The 21,324-nt window shown below is 41.1% G+C and overlaps 1 protein-coding gene and 1 non-coding gene across 4 annotated transcripts in view; one reads left to right on the forward strand and one right to left on the reverse strand.

Moving 5' to 3' along the window:
• Positions 1–21,324, forward strand: part of LOC114240958 (limbic system-associated membrane protein) — a 65,859-nt gene that overhangs the window by 27,592 nt on the left and 16,943 nt on the right. The window lies entirely within an intron of this gene.
• Positions 15,617–15,698, reverse strand: TRNAS-CGA (transfer RNA serine (anticodon CGA)). Its single transcript has one exon. It is a non-coding gene; the product is annotated as a tRNA-Ser (tRNA).

The following is a 21,324-nucleotide window of genomic DNA, read 5'->3' on the forward strand; positions in this document are numbered from 1 at the left end:
TTCATAAATATGCAATTTAAATTTTAAATAAATAACACTAAATGAACATCCTGTATTTGAAGTATAGCTTGCATCTACCAAGAAGCCACACCTATCACTTAGCCGAAGTGACCTACATACTCAAGACGTTTAATCTATTCTTAGCCGGATTAACTTAACTCTGTTAAGTCACGTTTAAAAATTAACAAAATTTTAGTGGGGAAGAATAATAATTAGTATATTTTCACCAAAAACTAGCGAAATTTATAAACAGCGTAATAGCCAGCTTAATCCATCACAACGACCATCAGTCATGAACCAATCCCCACAGGGCCTAAGGGCATAAGAAGTGACAAAGTTGTTTTGAATCCACTGCCTCTGTGCAGGTTGATACCACAGTGCGACTTTTTTTCTGCTGCAAAGTATTCATGCGATATTGGATAAAGAGTGGAATAGCCATTTTAGAAAACTTCGAACTCGTCTTAAAGTGCATGGCGGCATTCCCGTCTTGCCATACTCGATCCTGTAGACCGAATGGTAAATAGTTGACGTCGCCCTAAGCATGTCATTACAGATCCTCCCAATCCATCAACGGTGCTTTAAGGTATCTCAAGCACTGGTCATCGCTCTCGCCTAACCCGTTGCCTGCGACGAAAGGCTCGACGAGTAAATTAACCCATAGACACAGCCCACTGAGTTTCTCGCCGGATCTTCTCAGTAGGCCGCGTTTCCAATCCGGTGGTAGATTCTGCGAAGCACTGCTCTTGATGGGGCCAGTGTTAGCGACACTCCAGTTTGAGCCACGTAAACTCACCACGTCAAGGAGAAGCTAAAATAGCCTCTCAAGGCTATCAGCATAGGTAGGAAAAAAATAAAAGAAGCTTTGACTGTCTCGCAAACCGTACCCATCTTATCGTAACATCAAACTCGAGAGGACATAATATGAATATCATCTTGATTTAGACACATCGTACCCGGGAACGTGAAACTTCGCACATTTCACACGAGCCCACGAATTCGCATTAAAACTTTAAGAGAAATTATTATATCGTTTCAACTCCCAGACTTGCAGCGTTCTCTGTGGAATACTAAGTGAAAGCGTTAAGATGTTAAATTATGTGCAATTTTTCGGTGACACTTCTGAGTTCAATATAAATGAAAGGAATGATGTAATAATTGGCTTTTCAACGTTTATATTTATTTTTTCGAATGTCGACAAAATTCGCTCAAGTCCCTTGTGTTGGAGAACTAATGGAAAAATTTAAGTCTTCACTACCAAAAAGAAATTATACTTAGTGTACTTACTCTTATCAAGTGATATGATCACGCCAGGATTGAAATCTTGCAAGAAAAACCTACCTAGCACGTATTCACGAATGATTTTAAATAGGGCTTATTTTGAAAACAAATAGATGAGTACTAAGATCTCATCTATTTTCGCTACAATGCAGTCATGCGAGCGGATTTTAAAAGTTGGGCAGTAAAATTCATTACTACTACAACTTCGACTTCTAGTCTGGACATTGGCTTCAGTAACTACTTAGCATTAACACCAAAAAAGCCCCGGTTTTCAACTAAATTTATACAAACAATGACTATTATTTAAGATTGATTTTTGTCTACTAAAACAACCCCAAAGTATAACTTGAACACGCCTCTCGCGTTGACAACCAAAAACATAGCAACAATTAAACGGCAGAATGTGTTGTACACACATTAAACTTTGAAACTTAACAGCTTTATTAAAATAATAATTCAAAGTTGGCCTGTGCAAACGCGCCGTATTACGTAGCGAGTTCAGCAATTCCGTGCCCCGATATTTGCATCGGCGGGCCAAAGCAAGATTTCTTTTTCAATTTGAGAAGTTGTTCGTTACTTTATTGGAAGCGTGTCAGTGGGGTCGACAAGGCTGACTCGGATCACTGAGGCTCTAATACCAACGTTCGGGAAAGGTTTTTTTTTTTCTTTTCTTAGAAAGATAAAACGCTTGCCAAGTTCCGAGAGTGTTTGCGTGAGAAGTTTTCGACCGTCCTCTTTACATTTATATACGGTTTTAAGATTAGATCGGTGACTTTGAAAGTTTTAAAGTGCGGTAGATTATGTTTATAGGGCTGTGGCCTAAAAATTTGTGTATTTAATCGAGTTTTTTTACAGTAGTTGAAACAATTTCGTAGTGAAAATCTTGATTCATTATTGTTGAAAAAAAACCGGTTATTTGTCTATATAGTAGTCTATAATAGTTTATCTTTACAATAACTATCCTTACAATAGTTTCAAACTTAGGTACGTTTTGAGTCAACAGATGACATTTAATTTTTTCTTAAGCAACGCGATTTTATGGCTTTACAATTATCATGATTTTATTATATACTAGCTGACCCGAAATACTTCGTAGCGCCTCACTCGATAAATAAAAGACCTAAACTTTTGTATAAAATAAACTTAAAACAAATAAAAATAATCCCGCCGACGGGGGACACATCAAAGGGAAAACAAAATTGTTATTTTTATTTAATTCCAAGCATTATTATATTTATCTACCTTTTAAACCTTCTCTGGACTTGCACAAATAATTCAAGAACAAAATTAGCCAAATCGGTCCAGCCTTTCTCGAGTTTTAGCGAGATTAACGAACAGCAATTCATTTTTATGTATATAGATTATCATCCATTTTCGTGCGATAGCTGTCATCTAATAGAAAATGCATGATCTCGTCACTGAATTATATGCCATATGAATTTTGGTACACGAGCGAATTTTGAATGAATGTTACCCAAAATGCAGTTTTTTTAGCCAATTCAGACAATAATATAGATTTCTCAATATAGTTCCCAGGCTGTTAAGAGAATTTCTTCGCTAATTTCTACTTAAAACTATTTTTAACAAAAGTACTTCTTCACACTTATTTTTTACTTAGTTTCGTTACGTTTTAGTAGGACGCAGCAGCCCTAGTCAAGGTTACAGAATCGACCTGGAGTATATTTCCTCTAGATTGTTTGTTGAATGACAATATACTGAATCTAATTTTGAAGTTAAGCACCACTAAACCGGTTTCGGTTTCCTGTACTACCGCTGAATTATAATATTAACTCACGTTAAGCTAGGCAAATCAGGGGTGTCAAAAAAGGCTTTTATGATCAAAATATAATAGACAATCAATTTAAGTTAAATATTCAGTCTAGTCCAATAATATTATATACACTGCATTCCTAAGAGTGTATTGAATTTTAGAAAAATAAACAATAGAACGCGTCACTGGTTTTCAATCTGGAATCTCTTCCATCCAATTTTCTCCAACTAACCACTGCACTCGTTTAGGTTTTCCGGAGATATTTTTTGCCACGTGCTCCGCTATCAGCTCGCCTATACAATATTTCCCGAGCGCTATAAGCTATTTTTCTTGAAACGAGGCTTATTATAGGCGACACATATCAAGTTCTATATATCTAATATATAAAATTCTCGTGTCACAATGTTCGTTCCCATACTCCACCGAAACCGCTTGACCGATTCTCATGAAATTTTTTGTGCATATTCAATAAGCCTGAGAATCGGCTACTATCTATTTTTCATACCCCTAAGTGATTAGGGTTGTCCACCCTTAACATTTTTTTTTATTTGGACATTTTTTTTTTGTTATAATGAGGTATTATGTGGTTGAATGAGGTTTTGTTATTTTTATTATATATTCCCTCATCGTTCACAGCACTACATACCTCTTTCACTCATTTACCACATCCTTACACACTTACAATAAGTTAGTTTTTTTTTCTACACTAGAAATTCCCTAGCAATCTTATATATGGCAAAACAATGTTTGCCGGGTCAGCTAGTATACTATAATAACAGTTTACATGTTTTCATTGTTAATTATGATTCACGTTTATTTCTTTAATAAATACACGAGCGCACCCGATCGTCGACGATGGTCTGAAGAACTGTGGAATTTTTTAACACAGTCATTCGGGCAGATACATCGGCACCGCGCGAACGACAATCAGACGCGCTCATACCTCAGTAAAATCTCGTCTTTTATTTACATCGCCTACACCTAAATAAATATAAAAAGTATTTTTTGTAGGCAGCAATTTTGTGACACTGCCAACGGCTATAAGTAAAGCCCTTATCATCAGACAATAGGGAAAAACGTATGCACAGAAGTAGAGGAGAGGCTGGTTGGTTTCGCTTGGTCTGCAATGTGGCCCGTGGAACACACTCGTAGTGTTTATGCTGCATTTGGCATGATAAGGCTATTTGAATGATTAGCTATACCTGATGACTCAAGTAGGTAGTACTACATGTAGGATAGAGATCGCAGCGCATAAAATAAAACATCTCATGTTCCAAAATCTTCTGTTATAATAATAATTAAAAATTAATTTATTACGCCTTGCTCATTTTTTTTAACCGTCTTCGCCATCTTCTTTTTTCTCTGTCATTCCTTTTTCCCTTTCTTTCCGTTTTCTTTCACTCTCGCATCTTAACGCTGCGTTTCACACTCTTTTCATACGTTCCGTTGCTACCAATCTTACATTTATAATTAATTATACACGTTCTGCTATTAGTATAAAATCTTAGAGCAATGTTCACTGTCTCAGAATGAGTATTGTTTTCTTCGACAATTAAGATATTAAATATGAATACGATGATTGAGGCTCAGGTCGATTCTTACTTTGAATATTTTATTGTCACACAACCTATGACCTAAATTATATCGTAATGTGTTTTCGAGCTTTGATGTCAAAATGTAATATAATTATTTTTAATCTAAGGGACATTTGGGCCAGAGGATCAAACTTGATAAAAGACTGTCAAATGAGGAATACGAGCTTAGTCTTCGTGCTGATGCTTTTGGAGAAATAATAACCTTGTTTTATTAAATTACCAATGTTTTATTAAATTGCCGTGAGGCAGTAATGCGTTTCGGTTTGAAGGGTGGGGCAGCCGTTGTAACTATACTGAGACCTTAGAGCTTATATCTCAAGGTGGGTGGCGCATTTACATTGTAGATGTCTATGGGCTCCAGTGACCACTTAACACCAGATGGGCTGTGGGCTCGTCCATCCAAATAAACAATAAAAATAAATAAAAAAAGAATCAAACCCACGACCCTCCGATTCAATAAGTTTTATTCGACTATATTCGATGTCATTCGTCATCCTACTACTGCTCATCAATAACGCCTATTAGCTACGAATATGGTAGCTCTCTCGTTTCTATGCAAAATTTCCATCCGTCAAAAAGTCGTAACTCAATCTAGTTCGCGTCTCAAATTCAATTTTTAAACATCTCATGGAGTTTTCAAACGATAGTAGTCGACGGCACTGCGAGCACAACGTATTCGCGATTTATTAAAAAAAAAAAAAAACTCTATCCGGCACAGCTCTGCGTTTTGCTGAGAAACGAATCAAAAAGAACATTTTAATGTTTCCCACAAACTCGACGACGAAATATAAAGTTTAGGGATGCTTCATTTCGCCGTGAATGTAAAGTTTTATTTATTAAAGCCGCGTGCATGAATACTCCGCTCTACGATTGCGTGGTCGCTAACAGTTTCCAGACGTTTGATTATTTTCGTTTTTGTAGTAGAATTGTGCTTTTCCTTTTCTGCAGCTGGGATAGCCCTTTAGGCTATCAGCGTATAAGTAGGAGAAAAAAATGTGCTTGTTTTAATCTATCACTGAGGTAATTAATGCCAAATTTTACATAACAACTACCCTTGTGACTGGAAAATAATGGATGCTATCTAATTTCTTTTGCCGAGCGAGAGGGCTGGTGGTCATGGCGCCGACGACTGCCGGTCCCGCGTCCCGAGGGGAGGGTGACGGGAGAGATGTGCTCCGCACTAAACGCTTCACTCTCCCCCCTTTAGGCCTTTTCATGAGTTCTGTCTCATGCGAGGTTTGGACGTTGATTGTTGAGCGACAGAAGGTTTTAGTCGGTTCGACTCTGACATGTTCCGCTCGCCATCCCCAGTGGAGGGCGGAAGTCCGGCGATTTCCTCTTGACAAAAAAAAACTAATTTCTTTATTTAACCAAGCTGAACGTATTTACATTTTTTTGTATTGATAAACGGGACGTTTATCAACACGCTAGCGAGTTACTTTTCCCAAAACCTTTGTGTATAGTACCGTCTTTAATTTAATGTTGTTTTCGTTGCGTATTTAGCTTCTAGACTACAATATTTTGCATCGAATATTTAAAAGGATATTTTCGTAATAAAAGTCGAACAGATCTTAAATATTACATTACTAAAGCTGCAGTGAGGTCAAGCTGCTCTGGTATTCCGGTGATTATATGAAGGATTTCTTGAAACCACTAGAGCTCCAACTATGGGAGTTTGATGGTACTATGACATAAACCTTCATATCAACATGTTCCATTATAATATAGTGAGTAGCTTAGAAACGCATTGAGGATAAACAAACATATAGAGAACATTATTTTTAAAGAAAACAAATTACTGTTACATTCATTAGTTCTGACGATATCGCGATCATGCTGTCGCCTCTTGGGAATCGTGCTGCGTTTCGTTTAGCTACTAAACTAATGACCGTCTCCGCCACATAGATATTAAACACTCGGACAAAGAGAAAAGAAGCCGCTTCGTCACACAACTATTTGTCCGAGGCGGGAATTTGTTAAAAAATGTATTTTCGACTGACTCAATGGTGCAGAAGTTAACGGCCTTGAATAGTGCGCGGAGGGTCGCGGGTTCGATTCCCGCATAGGGCAAACGGGCAAACATTAGTATGATGAACAGGATAGTTTTCTTTTTGCCTGGATGTTTATTATCTATATACACATGTATATATTTAAACATATATAACTATGTATGTCAGTCCCTGGTACCCATAACATAAAACAGCGAATCCTAATTTGGGGCCATATGACCGTGCATTAGTTGTTCCCAGTTATTTATAGTTATTATTTATTTTCGGCTTAATATCCTATTATCCATAAGTATTATATGTATATAACGACATTTTTTTTTTAAGAACCTACAATTCGAAAGATAGCACTAGTCAACATTATTTTTTCAGGCGTAATAATTAAAATACCAAAAACTTATAAGTATTAAGCTTTTACAGCACTTCTTTAAGCTATATTATAGAACTTACATTGGTTTACGTGGGACTCTTTCCCGTAGACACAGCCCAATGAGATTCTGGCCGGATGTTCTCAGTGGGTCGCGTTTGCGAACCGGTGTAGATTCTGCGAAGCACTGCTCTTGCTAGAGCCAGTGTTGGCAACACTCTGGTTTGAGCTCCGTGAGCTCACCTACACGTCAAGGCCAAGCTGAAATAACCTCTCAAAGCTATCAGCATAGGTAGGATAAGAACAAAAAAGTTGGGCACTAAATGGCTTTAAGTTATCCCGTAAATTTTACTTTAAATCACACACTTAAAACAAATTTGCAACTAACCTTAGTCCTGTTGTATTGTTATAAAAAAAAAACACCCAAGTAAACCCAACAACCTCTCAAAGGATACGAATGAAAACTGAGCATTCGCACTGTAAGTTTCGAACGAAGTTCGGAACTCTATCTGTGAGGTAGACAGACAACTTCGTATTACGTGTATATAGAAATGATTGTATGAGGAAGTTCGTGATTGCCTCGTTTTGTTGAGATTGGATTGAAATCAAATTTTATAACGACCGCGTATATTGTTGTTCGAGTTTTGTTACTTGTGAAAGGATTATTTACAATGTTTTCGTGACAGTAATTTAATTTATTAATAGACTAGCGACCCGCCCTCGCTTCGCTTCGGAAACATTAAAACACACATGAAACCAAAAAAATAAAATAAAAAAATAATTAAAAAAAGTAGCCTATGTTCATCAGGGACAATGTCGGCTTCTAATGGAATAAGAATTTTTCAAATCGGTCCAGTAGTTTCGGAGCCTATTCGAAACAAACAAACAAACAAATCTTTCCTCTTTATAATATTATAGTATAGATTTTATTAAGATCACAAATAATACAGTTTTTTTATACTTTTTTTATTGCCTAAATGGTTGGACGAGCTCACAGCCCACCGGGTGCTATGTGGTATTGGAGCCCATAGACGTCTACAACGTCAGTCAGTACAGTTACAACGGCTGCCCCACCCTTTAAACCGAAACGCATTACTGCTTCACGGCAGAAATAGGTGGGGTGGTGGTACCTACCTGTGCGGACTCACAAGAGGTCCTACCACCAGTAATTACGCAAAAAATAATTATGCGGGTTTGATTTTTATTAAACGATGTTATTCCTTCACCGTGGAAGTCAATCGCGAACATCTGTCAAGTATGTATTTCATTAGAAAAATTTATAACCGCCTGCGCGATTCGAACACCGTTGCATCGCTACATACGAATGCACCGGACGTCTTATCCTTTAGGCCACGACGACTTCAAGGATAGGAAATATACTTTTTTATAAACACTCTTCATTCTTCATTGGCCTAGGGATCAAAATGACTTTATTGCCTAACATGTTGCTTTACTAATTGATGCCTAATTGAAGGACATATTAAATTACCGTCCGCAGCCTTACTTACATGGATACTTTATATCGCGTGGGCGGAAACACGGTGCGCAGCGGTGAATTGAAGAGTAGCCTAAATTCCTTCTCATGAATCTTGAATCATATTTCAATTGTGAACTTTTCCTCTCCCTCTAAGTACCGGTCATTTTTGGAAATACTTTGACATTGGCAAAATCAATGCCAAAGGCGTTGGAGCCAAATTCATTATAAAAAAAAAAAATGTGAACTTTGTAAAATAAGGGTAGCGGTTTAAGCTTGATAACTTAAAATACAGATTAAGTTAGTTTTGTAATAATAATATTTTACATTATATAACTTCACACATCGTATAGTGTAAAAGTAAATTCCAAAAATCTTTAAAAGATCTTTAAAAGATAACTATTTTTTATAACTTCCGATTTAAAAAACACAATATTACATGCTTCAAATTAATCTCTGTTGATCTGGGAAAATTATATGACTACTTATTTGATAGTTCTTTTTTTTTTAATGCTTAGGTGTGTGGAAGAGCTCACAGCACACCTGGTGTTAAGTGGTTACTAGAGCTCATAGACATCTACAACGTAAATGCGCCACCCACCTAAAGATATAAGTTCTAAGGTCTCAAGTATAGTTACAACGGCTGCCCCACCCTTCAAACCGAAACGCATTACTGCTTCACAGCAGAAATAGGTGGTGGTACCTACCCGTGCGGACTCACAAGAGATCCTACCACCAGTAAAGTTCAGGGGATAATATGTGCTAGCAAACAGACATTCCAAATATCCAAACAAATCATCTCATGTTGTAATTACCCTCTTTTAGCTTCCTCTTTCTATTTATACGTACTAGTGGTCTCCCAGTAGTAGAAATTCGACTATAATTAATTGAAATTATAAATTAGAACATTATTACGATTCTATTGTCAAAGACTATTAAACTTCTATAATGACAGATTTCATCAAGATTACACTATAGACAAATAATATTAAAAATAAACAATATCAATTTATTCTCAATTTGACCACACACTTTAACAATAAACGAAAGAGTGTAATATACGCGTGTGTGTCAAATACATGGTAGTGTGGGTTATTTTTTTTTAATTCATTTAATGTGTTTTTTATGAAATTTCATACTCTGCGCAATTTTCGTATAAAGGCGTACAAAGTTTTTCCCTCACATATTAATTTATAGATTACTCTCCTTCAATGTATAAAATAGACCGGATATTACTGTTCTATTAGATACATAGATTAATGATTTGGACACTTGCTTTGTCCTTAGTTGTCACTGTTATGCCAGGTTATAGGCGATGACTCTCTCTCTCTATTAAGGACTCTTTAAGCATTTCTGAATACGATCTCATATTCATAGAATAGAACATTAAAAAAGTTGTTCCGAGACATTTAATGTGACGTTTGACTTTAACGTTTCTCCTCTTTACCCTAGCAGGCGAGGCATAAAAAATATAACCCCGTGAATCTATAGCAACAATAAACCCTGTATTCACAAATCGAGACAGAAGTCAGGTCATCTTAGTCATCGTTGAGAACAGAGTAGCATTTATAATAAGACTAGCGACCCGACCTCGCTTCGCTTCGGAAACTGTAATTTATTATTGATTTCCCCACTATTTGATGGATGTTATTATACATATAAACCTTCCTCTTCAATCACTCTATCTACCATTCTCGCTCACGACTCGGTCGTGCGCGGACGTGCTTTTCGATCCGTGGCCCGCTTGCGAGCTGCGTCTCTGAACTCACAGCTGTGCTCGACAGTGTAGTGACCGTGAATACATCGTGCTTACAATTCGGTAGTGCGGACGTTCCGATCCGTTGGTTGCTTGCGATCTGCGTATCGGAGTCCATTTTTGTGCGCTGAAGTGTTGTAACCGCGAACCCACCCTTTACCAACTGCCTTTTTCAAGGCAAAACCAATCGCTACGATCAGGCTTCCTGTGGCACTCACAGGCTAGCGATTTCCTAACCCTTCCCAAAACAACAGTCTTTTTCAAGACTAGACCCCCGCTCGCGATTCTGCCTGCTGTAGCACTATACAGCCCGAGCGGGTTCCTTTCCTTTTCCCCGCCGATTGCCGTTTTCACGGCATAGGCATTCCCCCCCCCCTGCTCCTTGCTGTCCTGCAGCACAGGGGGTTACAAATCCTATCCGGGGCCTCGCCTTTCGGCGAGTTCAACAAAAGTCCCGGGGCCGCCCCCCCCGGGCAAGAAGACCGAACGAAGAATGGAGCAAGAAGACCGAACGAAGAATGGAGCAAGAAGATGTTAGGGATATTGTCGGGTTCCTCCGGGATAGGTACCCGTCAATTAGGGCCGAGTACCTAGCTTATAGGGCCTCCCGTGGCAATCCCTCCCCCCCCGCGTCCGTCGCCGCGTATTTCAACCGTGCCTCGGAGGCACGCCGCGCGCCCCCCGCCGCCGCGTTAAGTTCGAGCGCTCGTTCCGACGATGCGACTCACGAAGCGCCTAGCGCTACCCCCACCCCCGCGCCCGCGTCGTTTACGTCATCGCGCGCTTCGTCCGTCGCGACCTCGATCGTTTCGAGTTCAGGCTCCGATACCGAATCGGAGATGGATTTCGAATCCGCGTCAAGCCCTCAGCCTGGAACTTCGGATGGGTTCCAAACCGTAACGCGCGGCAAAAAGCGTACTCACGCCGTGGAGTCCCGGAGCTCCACGACGAAACAGACTAAATCCGCGACCGCCTCCCGCCCGCAGGTAGTCGTGACACCGGAGTCGGACTCCGCGCGCCGCGTAACCCCACCGCCGCGTCCCAAGCCCGCGCCCGCTCCCAAAGTAGCTGCCCCGCCCCCACTGATACTTCAAGAGACGACAGCGTGGAATCGCGTGTCCCAGGCCCTTCAGGCAAATAAAATTAACTACACCCATGCGCGTAACGTCGCGCATGGGATTCAGATCAAGGTCGCAACGCCGGGCGACCATAGGGCCCTCTCAGCATACCTCCGAAAGGAGAACATAGGTTTTCACACCTATGCTCTTCAGGAGGACCGCGAGCTCCGCGTAGTAATACGCGGAGTCCCTAAGGAGCTCGAAATAGACTACATTAAGGAGGACCTGATCGCTCAGTCACTCCCTATAGTTAGTGTGCATCGGATGCACAGTGGGCGGGGCAAGCAGCCCTACAACATGATACTCGTCGCGTTGGAGCCAACCCCGGAGGCCAAAAAGAAAATCTCATGCCTCTCGAAAGTTTGCGGCTTATCCGGGGTCTCCATCGAAGCCCCCCATAAACGTGGCACTCCCGGGCAGTGCTACAGATGCCAGCTATATGGCCACTCGGCGCGTAATTGCCACGCGCGTCCCCGCTGCGTGAAGTGCCTCGGCGATCACGCTACGTTAGATTGCGTTAGAGATAGGGAAACCGCGACCGAACCCCCAAGTTGTGTCCTATGCCTTAAGCAAGGGCACCCCGCGAACTACCGTGGATGTCCTAGGGCTCCGCGCAAGCGTTCAACCCTCCCAGCTCCGCGAACCGTCGGCCCAAAGACTTCGGCACCCTCAGTGCCGAAACCTGCCTTCGTGCCGGCTGCAGTTCCCACGGTTTCAGCGTGGAAAAAGCCGCTGCCGAATACGAAGGCGGGAACGCAAACCGCACCCCCGCCCCCGCTCGCGACACGCCCCGCGCCCGCGTTCCGTCCCCCGCAACCCTCTGCCGCCAACGACTTCGCGCTCGTGCGCGACTTCGTCACCGCGGTGAACTTCTACCGTCTGCGATCGTTCGCTGACGCTATCCGTAGGTCGGTAACCCCCGAACAGCGGCTCGCGGCCGCTTTCGATCACATGGACGTTTACAAGTCCGTGTCGCGTACGTTATAAAATCTTTACCGGTAATCAATGGCGCAAAAAGGTAGAGAAAAACCGTATTCCCTTACGTTAGCATTCTACAATGCTAACGGACTCGCGCGGCAACGCGATCAAATTTTCGAATTCCTCCGCGACAATCTTATAGATATCTTGTTAGTGCAGGAGACCTGTCTGAAGCCCTCGCGTCGCGACCCGAAAGTCGCGAACTACGTCATGGTTAGGAATGACAGACTCACCGCCTCCAAAGGCGGGACTGCCATTTACTATAGACGGGCCCTGCACGTTGTCCCTCTCGATACTCCCTCGCTCTTACATATCGAGGCGTCAGTGTGCCGTATCTCGCTGACGGGACACCAGCCGATCGTCATCGCATCCGTCTATCTCCCCCCGGACAAGCCCCTCCTGAGCAGTGACATCGAGTAACTGTTCGGCATGGGAGTCTCCGTCATCCTGGCAGGCGATTTAAATTGCCACCACACTAGGTGGAACTGCCATCGTACAAACGTTAACGGTAGGCGTCTCGACGCGTTTATAGACGACCTCAACTTTGAAATAGTCGGTCCCCCAACTCCAACATGTTATCCGTATAACATCGCGCTCCGTCCGAGCACTATAGACCTGGCATTGCTTAGGAACGTAACTCTGCGCTTGCGTTCCATCGAAGCAATGTCAGAGCTCGACTCAGACCACCGACCTGTCGTTATGCAGCTCGGTCGCCCTCACAACCCAGTCACTGTTACGAGGACCATGGTGGATTGGAATAAGCTGAGCACGTGCCTAGCCGACGCCGCTCCGCCAATCCTCCCTTGCGGCCCGGATTCGAATCCATCCCCCGAGGAAACCGTCGAATCCATAAACATCATTACCGATCACATCTCTTCCGCGATCATTAGATCTTCAAAAGAAGTCGATGTGGAGGACAGCTTCCACCGCATCAGACTGTCCCCCGATCTTAGGAATCTCTTAAGAGTTAGGAACGCGGCAATCCGGGCCTACGATCGTCTTCCCACGCATTCAAACCGGATTCAGATGCGTCGTCTACAACGCGAAGTCCACTCCCGCTTAAGCGACGCGCGTAACGATAATTGGCATAGTTATCTAGAACAACTCGCGCCCTCCCACCAAGCATACTGGCGATTAGCTAGGACTCTCAAATCCGAAACTACCGCTACTATGCCTCCCCTCATACGCCCTTCAGGCCAACCACCGGCATTCGATGACGATGACAAGGCTGAGCTGCTGGCGGATGCACTGCAAGTGCAGTGCACCACCAGCACTCAACACGCGGACCCCGAACACACCGAGTTAGTCGACAGGGAGGTCGAGCGCAGAGCTTCCCTGCCGCCCTCGGACGCGTTACCCCCCATTACCACTGACGAAGTTAGAGACGCGATCCACAACCTCCAACCTAGGAAGGCACCCGGCTCCGACGGCATCCACAACCGCGCGCTAAAACTCTTGCCAGTCCAACTGATAGCAATGTTGGCTACAATTTTAAATGCCGCTATGACGCACTGCATCTTTCCCGCGGTGTGGAAAGAAGCGGACGTTATCGGTATACATAAGCCGGGCAAACCGACAAACGAAACTTCTAGTTACCGTCCGATTAGTCTCCTCTCGACGATAGGAAAAATTTACGAACGGCTCCTTAGGAAACGCCTCTGGGATTTTGTTACCGCGAACAAAATTCTCATAGACGAACAGTTCGGATTCTGCTCTAAACACTCGTGCGTACAACAAGTGCACCGCCTCACGGAGCACATTCTGATAGGACTAAATAGGCGTAAACAAATCCCGACCGGCGCCCTCTTCTTCGACATCGCGAAGGCGTTCGACAAAGTCTGGCACAACGGTTTAATTTACAAACTGTACAACATGGGAGTGCCAGACAGACTCGTGCTCATCATACGAGACTTCTTGTCGAACCGTTCGTTTCGATATCGAGTAGAGGGAACTCGTTCTCGTCCCCGTCAACTGACCGCCGGAGTCCCGCAAGGCTCCGCGCTCTCCCCGTTATTATTTAGTTTGTATATCAATGATATACCCCGGTCTCCGGAGACCCATCTAGCGCTCTTCGCCGATGACACGGCTATCTACTACTCGTGTAGGAAGATGTCGCTGCTTCATCGGCGATTCCAGATCGCAGTAGCCACCATGGGACAGTGGTTCCGGAAGTGGCGAATTGACATCAACCCCACGAAAAGCGCAGCGGTGCTCTTCAAAAGGGGTCGCCCTCCGAACATCACTTCGAGCATCCCACTCCGTAGTAGGCAACACCTCCGTTAGTCCCATCACTCTCTTTGGCCAGCCCATACCGTGGGTCTCGAAGGTCAAATATCTAGGCGTCACCCTCGACAGAGGGATGACATTCCGTCCCCATATAAAAACGGTACGAGACCGCGCCGCGTTTATTCTAGGACGACTCTATCCAATGCTTTGTAGTCGAAGCAAACTGTCCCTCCGTAATAAGGTAACTCTCTACAAAACTTGTATACGCCCCGTCATGACGTATGCAAGCGTAGTGTTCGCTCACGCAGCCCGCACCCACTTGAAATCCCTTCAGGTCATTCAATCACGATTCTGCAGGATAGCCGTCGGAGCGCCTTGGTTCCTTAGGAATGTGGATCTCCACGATGACCTGGAGCTCAACTCATTTAGTAAGTATCTACAGTCGGCATCGCTGCGCCATTTTGAGAAGGCAGCACGACATGAGAACCCTCTCATCGTAGCCGCTGGAAATTACATACCCGACCCAGTAGACCGAATGGTAAACCGTCGACGTCGCCCAAAGCACGTCATTACGGATCCTCCTGATCCATTAACGGTGCTTTAAGGCACCACAAGCACCGATCACCGTCCTCGTCGAACCCGTCGCTTGCGACGAAGGGCTCGACGAGCGAACTAACCCATAGACACAGCCCACTGAGTTTCTCGCCGGATCTTCTCAGTGGGTCGCGTTTCCGATCCGGTGGTAGATTCTGCGAAGCACTGCTCTTGCTAGGGTCAGTGTTAGCAACTCTCCGGTTGAGCCCCGCGAGCTCACCTACTAACGTTAGGGTGAAGCTGAAATAGCCTCTCAAGGCTATCAGCATAGGTAGGAAAAAAAAAAAAAAAAACACTCTATCTATTAAAAAAAAACCGCATCAAAATCCGTTGCGTAGTTTTAAAGATTTAAAGATTTAAGCATACATAGGGATATAGGGACAGAAAAAGCGACTTTGTTTTATACTATGTAGTGATAAGAAGAAACAGCGAATCGTGCGATTCACCTACATTCGCAGCCGGTAGGATTCGAACCTACGCTCCCATAGGGAATCTGATTTCGAGTCAGACGCCTTAACCACTCGGCCACGACTGCTGTGACAAAGTAATCGAAAATAGCCGTGAAAGTTCTATTTAGAATTCTCCTATTGAATCATTACCATTCATAGTCAGTACGACTCGCCGAAATATTAATTACAACGTGCAACATAGATTTCCTATAGGTTAATTGAAAAACAAAAAAACAGCAATATTACCGGAATGTCTTCTACTTCAACTATTTCAACTTCAATCTCTTATTCAACTTGAGTCCACCCAATGCTGAGTGTAGGTCCATCCACATGTACTCCATTCGTTTTGGTCTCTTGCCTTTCGCTACAAGTCCTTACCAGCTATTATATTATATTACCAGGAATATCATGCACGCTCAATAGCTTAGTTTTCCTAAAAACGATTTTATTAAAAACTAGCTGACCTGGCAGATTTCGTAGTGCCTCAATCGATAAATAAAAGACCTAAACTTTTGTATAGAATAAACTTAAAACAAACAAAAGGAATCCGTCCGATGGGGGACACATCAAAGGAAAAACAAAATTGTTATTTTTATTTAATTCCGAGCATTTTCATATTTATTTACCTTTTAAACCTTCTCTGGGCTTCCATAAATAACTCAAGACCAAAATAAGCTAAATCGGTCCAGCCGCTCTCGAGTTTTAGCGAGACTAACGAACAGCAATTCATTTATATATATATATATAGAAGATAGATTAATTAATAACCTTTTTTATTATTTATAGATAATTTAACATTTAAATAATTTAAAATTCGAGACGGATTTATTATTTATCAAAAGTTTTTCAGGAGTCGCCGCCTACTCAAAAAAAAAAAAAAGAACTCAACAGATTTACAAAGCAAGTGAAGTTGTGCTTTTCGATTATCATTGAACAAGTTCGAAATTGGAATGGGAAGCGGGACATTCGCCGCTCGAGACATGCAAAACGTCGACGCGAATAAAGAGAAAATTGCTAAACTTTTTATATTTCGTGGTTGCTCCGTTTTTTTTTTTTTGTGACGCGTCATGAAATAGGCTTCTGTCATTTTGAAACGACCTATTACAGTTTAGCATTCGTGAATTAGTTTGGCGGGACTAGTGGCCACTTACATACAATACAATCTATCTATATATTAATACGTGAAGCAAAAACTTTGTATCCCTTTTTACGAAAATTGCGCGGACGGAGGAGTATGAAATTTTCCACACTTATAGAGAATATAGAGAAGAAGTGCACAATGCTAATATTTTTTTAAAATAATGCATAAAAGATACATTAAATCAATAAAGAAAATATTACACACACTACATACCATGTATTTGACGCACACACGCATGCATACTATTTATTGTCAAACTTTTGTTCTTGACGTCTGTTGTCAAATTGAGAATAGATTAAATATTGTTTGTCTTTGTTAATATTTTTATAGTGTAGTCTTGGCGAAATTAGTGATTATAGAAGTACAAAATACAGTCATAATAGTGTACAAACTTACAATTCCAATTAATTATAGTCGAATTTCGACTACTGCGGGACCTCTAGTACGTACTTAACAAATGTTCACGATTGACTGCCACGGTGAAGGCAATAAAAATGAAACCCGAAAAATTATTATTGGCGAAAAATTATTACTGGTGGTAGGACTTCTTGTGAATCCGCACTGGTAGGTATCACCACTCCGCCTATTTCAGCCGTGAAGCAGTAATTCGTTTGGGCTTGAAGGGTGGGGCAGCCGTTGTAACTATACTGAGACGTTAGAACTCATATCCAAGGTGGGTGGCGGCTTTTACGTTATAGATGTCTATGGGCCCCCGTAATCACTTAACAACGGGTGAGTTGTGAACTCTTCCACCCATCTAAGCAATAAAAAAAAACTTGATTACGACCACATTGAGTTAGATTTTAATACGGATTATGGTTTCAAGGATAATGAGGATATTGTGGGCGCGCATTGGAATACAACGTCCTAGAGACCATTCACCAACGACCCGTGAGCTTTCAAGCCCAATTCACCAATAAAAAAATACTAAAGCGAGTGCTTTAGCCTGAGAAGCTGTTGCATAAACCTTTAATGCTGGCGACTTGTAAGTTAGAAAAATTCTTTTTGCAGCGAGCAATGACAGAGTTGATCCTACATTAAATCTATGCTTAGGTTGTTGGAATATCAACATATAGGTCACGTTGCATAGTCCTTGATGCGTCCATAGTGGATTTGACCACTCGTCTATAAAAACAAATAGGGTGTGTGAGGTTTCCTTGTCTATGTGGCAAGAAGCGTGCTCGTTGTCATGCGATGTTAGCGTGATGCTAATCCGGGGTAGGTACCGATCGTTCCGTAGCTAAGGTTAAGGAGTACTTCCATTTATAAAAAGGATAGTTGTGTATTTTTATTTTAGAAACGAACCCGCTAATATTGTGCGTTCACGTTTTTTTTTATTTATCGGTTAGGTGGGAAGGCGAGCTCACGGCCCACCTAATGTTAAGTGGATACCGGAGGCCATAGACCTCTGGCCACCAAATTTGAGATAATAGTTCTAAGGTCTCAATTTTTACTTTACAACAACGGCTGCTCCACCCTTCAAACCGTAACGCATTACTGCTTCACGGCAGAAACGGGCAGATTGGTGGTACCTACCCATGCCGATTCACAAGACGTTCTACCACCAGTCGCTGGGCCGTTGCTCGCCCACCTATCCTGATGAAACTGGAAAGGCCCTCTCAATTTGACCACAGACGTCAAGACCAAAAGTTTGACAATAAATAATATGCATGCGTGTGTGCGTCAAATACATGGTATGTAGTGTGTATAATGTTTTCTTTATTGACTTAATGTATCTTTTATGCTTTATTTTAAAAAAAATATTAGCATTGTGCACTTTTTCTCTATATTCTCTATAAGTGTGGAAAATTTCATACTCTTCCGTCCGCGCAATTTTCGTAAAAAGGGATACAAAGTTTTTGTTTCACGTATTAATATATAGATTCTCGCCCATCCGTATGCAAATTATATGAACGACTAGCTGAATCCCGCGATGTTATTTTCGTACCGCGGGTGATGCCGCGGGGCGAAGCTAGTCTAAAAAAGTAGCCTAAGTTACTCCTTATATCATCAGCGGACTTCGAAATCGGTCCAGCCGTTCCAGAGATTAGCCGGAACAAACAGACAGACAATATTACGTTAATTATATTAATTAATTATGGTTTTTTTTTGGACCCTACCTACACCAAGTGTTATTTGTCACTTTAAAAATTTTATTTATTTGTAAAGATATACAAAATAAAATTAAGTAAAGTCTGTGACTAGTTCTCATTGGCAAGGCGCCTCCCGCTAGTATATATTACCATAAACATAATTATATGCACGGTCCTTATAAACTCCGCGAATCGGCTTCATCGATTTCGATGAAAATTTCCAGGTCTTTTACTGAATTGTATGTACATATTTAATACTAGAGACCCGCCCTCGCTTCGCTTCGGAAACGTTAAATTTTATTATTGATAGTTGAGTCCCGCGATGTTACCTGCGGTTATTGTCGTACCGCGGGTGACACCACGGGGTGAAGCTAGTCTAAAAAAAGTAGCCTAAGTTACTCCTTATATCATCAGCTACCTGTCAGTGAAAGTCCCGTCAAAATCGGTCCAGCCGTTCCAGAGATTAGCCGGAACAAACAGACAGACAGACAAAAATTGTAAAAAATGTTATTTTGGTGTATGTACCGTATATATATTCATATGCATGTAGTAAAAGCGGTTATTTAAATATTACAAACAGACACTCCAATTTTATTTATATGTATAGATTAGTTGTTTAGTAACAACTTCAATTTAACATTTTGAGGCGAGCGTTCCATATTTCGTTAATATTATTTCCTAAATAAGAAACTAAATTAATTCCTTTAGATGTAAGAACATTTTAACGTGAATTCTGAAACGCAATTTACTCTATATAAAATATTCCAAAAATAAAGCAATTTGAAAACCCTTCTATGGCATCAATCTGTCAATGAAGGCTTAACACTTGCCGGAGTTACCAGGAAACGATTTAAAAAATGAATTTACTCTAAGAAATCAGTTCTGAGAATGCAAAGAATCTGAATTGAAAAATGATTAAGAAATACTCGTTAGTAAATATGTTGTTGATTATATTTAGTGTACAATTAATTGTTTTGTTATACAAAAATCAAATGAAGCTTTCAATTAAAATTTACTTTGCAATCACAGATTTTGAAATGCTGAGTAAATTTTCCGAATAAAAGTATAAATTAATAATTAAAAAAATACATTAAATTTCATTGCTTTTGAATTATTCACTTTATAATTAAAACTAGCGACACGCCCTCGCTTTGCTTCGGAAACATTAAAACACACATGAAACTAAAAAAAAAAAAAATTAAAAAAAAGTAGCCTATGTTCATCAGGGACAATGTCGGCTTCTAATGGAAAAATATTTTTTCAAATCGGTCCAGTAGTTTCGGAGCCTATTCGAAACAAATAAACAAACAAATCTTTCCTCTTTATAATATTAGTATAGATCTAATACCCACGCGTAACAAATTTAACTGGAAACTGCAACAATGAAAATATATCAAGCATCCTGTTTCAATTAAACACGTATTGTTTAACGCACTATATTTTAAATATGAACTTACACTACAAAAAATTCAGAATTTCCGCAATGGTTTTTTATTGAGCAACACCGCCGTCGCTCTCGTTGAGTTAAATCCCGCATGATTGATAGACGTGATCCCCTCAAACGTATAAAACCTGTCAATGGATCATTGATCAAACGTTGCCGGATCCCTGTCGTCATGATTGGCGTTTGTTACCATGCTTCACTATTAGTGTGTGAGAATCTTTTATGTATCCAAAATAAATGTGGCCTTTAAATTTGGGAGCCGTGTAATTCTCGTATGATGCGAGTTTTCTGAATATAAATCTGAAATACGGTGGTGACATCAAAAATTTTGCGTTTGAAAATATCGTACTTTTCTTCGGGAATGTTCTTTTTTGTAATGGAAGCTGAACAGAAGGGCTCGTAAACAGTTTTATGTTGAGTGGTCCATAGACATCACGATGTCAGAGCCACTATCCACTCTGGGGCGTGATGTCGAAATCTTATTTTTATTAAAACTAGCTGACCCGGCAGACTTCGTAGTGCCTCAATCGATAAATAAAAATCCTAAGCTTTTGTATAAAATAAACTTAAAACAAACAAAAGGAATGCGTCCGGAAAATTGTTATTTTTATTTAATTCCGAGCATTTTTATATTTATCTACCTTTTAAACTTTCTCTGGACTTCCACAAATAATTCAAGACCAAAATTAGCCAAATCGGTCCGGCCGTTCTCGAGTTTTAGCGAGACTAACGAGCAGCAATTCATTTTTATACATAGAGAATAAGGAGTGACCTAGAACCTGGTTACAATTATGGTTTTCAAATACGACATAAGATCGAAGACTGAATTGATGAGCTACCTCATTCAGAAAGTTTAAGGTACCTACCAGCAGCTTGTGCTGCAACTTGTTGTTAAATGCAAATATATTTTGCGAGAAAAATTAAGATAATTCACAATTCTTTGCTATCTACTAACAATGCCGTCTCAAAAACTATTTGAAGTCTATCCTTTCGTAAAAATGGAGCGACTTCACTCAGTTTGCGGCCAAAGCTGG

Source organism: Bombyx mandarina, chromosome 21 (genome assembly GCF_030267445.1).
Source record: "Bombyx mandarina strain Sakado chromosome 21, ASM3026744v2".
In the NCBI taxonomy this organism is placed as follows: Eukaryota; Metazoa; Arthropoda; class Insecta; order Lepidoptera; family Bombycidae; genus Bombyx; species Bombyx mandarina.